The following is a 2,720-nucleotide window of genomic DNA, read 5'->3' as shown; positions in this document are numbered from 1 at the left end:
TCCAGTGATAGCTGTCAAACCCTAAATAACAATGTCTGTTAAAACTAGGAATATACCCTCTTATTTGGAAAGTTGTGAAGCCTGGAAGTGACAAAACAGAAGGAGGAAATATGTCAGAGACTTCAACACTCATACTAGTATAAATCCAACAAAAACTCCAAGCAATGCACCCACAGCATGTATGTAGATGGCCCGGTGAAGACCCCGGTAGTCTTCATGGTTGTTACATAAGTCTCCCTGAGGCCCCATGAGCCATGCTTAGTTGATTCTGTAGGCAATGTTCTCCTGGTTTTCTCCATCCTTCTGAATCCTACATCCTCCACTTCTCCAGAGTTCCTTAAGCTCCATCTAATGTTTGGCTGTGGGTCTGTATAGCTGCTTTGATCAGCTTCTGGGGGAAGCCTCTATGATTACAAAAGGGTTCTGTTCTGTTAATATGACAGAATATCATTAGGAATTCCTGTTTTTCTATAACAACCTTTTGTGGAAGTCTCTCTTTATAGTCTAACTGGAGCATGGGTTCTACAGTCTAGGCTGAGGAAATGTGCTTAGCAAGAAGTAGCTTTCATTCTATCAGTACAGAGCTATCTTGGCATCTGGCTTGACTGTGAACTCAAAAATGACTTTCCCTGTAGGCATTCCTCAGTCAACCACAATGAACACAGCCCTCTCTACTTGGCCAAATGTAGAAAAGGCTTCTAGAAGTAATTTGTTGGACAAGTAATGAGGAAGTTGGCAGAGTTTAAGGAACTCATTATGACAGAAAAACTTCATGTGCAGCTGTTTTCCATGGGGTGTCAGATTGCCTAGTTTTAATTTGGCAACCACTAAATTTCATGTTTTAAGGAAAAAAGCCAAAACCTTTATTCTCATGGATTAAAACTTCATCTGCTTTCCCATGTATTTAAAAGAGTTTCCTCATTTCCTCCTCTATGACATCACAGGGAAGATTACCTGCAAAGAGATGGCTGCCTTGGGAGAGGGACTTATTACCTTGGTTTCATAATAGTGTTCAGATAAAGAATCAAGCCTTCATTCTGACTGTTAGCCTGCTGTCCATTTACAGATATTGGTAAGGATGGCTGCTGCTGACTTTGCTTTTGGTAGTGACACTGGTGGCAATGATGATGATGCTTTCTGCATGATCTACCCATTTGAAAAATTAAAGAGTCTTTAGAACCCTTCACTCTTCACTCTGATTTCTCAGTAATTTTTCATTTCTTACATTCATATGGTCCTTCTGCTTCAAGCTCTAGTGAACTGTGGCCATAGAAACACAAAGCCAGGCATACATTTCTTTAATATCTTTGTTGTTTGAGTTACCATTTGGAGTATCACTTGCATAAAAATGCAAGGAGTCATTTATTTTGTGTGAGTTGAATGAATGATAAACTTTATTTATACTTTAACAAGATTTTCTTTTATTTTCACATATATAAAAATTTTATTTTCACATATGTGTATTAGGATTTTTTATTTATGAAAGGGCTGTACTAAGTACAGTGTTTATTATGTTATTTTATCATCCAATACACCTAAAAATAACAATAGGACAAAATTGATTTAAAATGTTTACATAATGTACCTCTTTAATCTGGAAATTGATACTATGAAGATAAAATGCTAATGTGAATCTTTCTGAAGACATTTATTTTTAAAAATTTGTTTCTCTGCCTAATCTGCTGAGAGTTTTATTATGAATACATTTGATTTTCTAAAATATTTCCTTTTTAGTTATTTTCCATGTGTTTTGCAACAAATTAACTTTTTAATTTAATGTTATGAGAGTGTTCGCGACTCTTGTGAGCAAGATTCTTAAAGTTTGCTCCTCTTTCATTGATGGTGTTTCAACACTATATTTTGAAGAAGTTTTTTTTTTTTAATTTTTTATTAAATTATTGATTTAAGTTTACTAATATGAGTGCTTTGTTTTAATGGATATTTTAATACCTATTTTGTGTCTTTTAATAAACAGAATATGTTATAGCATCCTCTGCCCTTAAAGCATGCACATTTTTAATTGCTATGTAGGTGTTCAGAATCAAAATAGTGTATTATTGAAGAATAGCCGGTGTTCTAGGCTGTTCCACCTTCTGTTCCACCTCTTCTTCAAATATTAATATTAATTTTTACCTTATATAAAAATTATTTTACATTATATATAAATGTTCAACACTAGAGAAGTAACTCAGTCTTTAATCCATGTTGTTGAGCAGAAGGATATGGGTTCAGACTCATTTAATAAACATGTAAATAAGCATGATATTGTGTATCATAATCACATAATGGAATACACAGTTTATAAACACTGGTGAGCTTTGAGTTAAATAAAAGACTCTATCTCAAAAATTAGTTGGTAATTAGATGAGGAGTCTACATGTGCTGAAATCACATCTATGCACATATGAGCAAGTACATTACATCTACATTTCTACAAATTAAATGTAACATATAATTTGAAATAATTAAACTATCTTTTGTTTTGCCAGACCCATTATCTATTTTTTATTGGATATTTTACGTATTTACCTTTCACTGTTATCTCCTCTTCAATTCTCCCTCAAACCCCTTATCCCATACCCCCTCTTAATATTTATATGAGGGTGTGCTCCCACCATGCTTCCAATCCCGCATCCTTGTTCTCACATTTCCCAACACTATGGATCCAAACTTTCGGGACCATGGCCCTCCACTTCCACTGATGCCTAACAAGGGCACCC

At 34.7% G+C, this 2,720-nt stretch overlaps 1 pseudogene; it reads right to left on the bottom strand.

Annotated features, from left to right (window-relative positions):
• Positions 1-337: 337 nt before the first annotated feature.
• LOC117708539 (non-POU domain-containing octamer-binding protein pseudogene) lies at positions 338-1,154 on the bottom strand (annotated as a pseudogene).
• Between the last annotated feature and the right edge of the window lie 1,566 nt (positions 1,155-2,720).

Source organism: Arvicanthis niloticus, chromosome 1 (genome assembly GCF_011762505.2).
Source record: "Arvicanthis niloticus isolate mArvNil1 chromosome 1, mArvNil1.pat.X, whole genome shotgun sequence".
In the NCBI taxonomy this organism is placed as follows: Eukaryota; Metazoa; Chordata; class Mammalia; order Rodentia; family Muridae; genus Arvicanthis; species Arvicanthis niloticus.
Note: the sequence above shows the minus strand (reverse complement) of the source record. Positions and strands in the feature narration are given on the sequence as shown.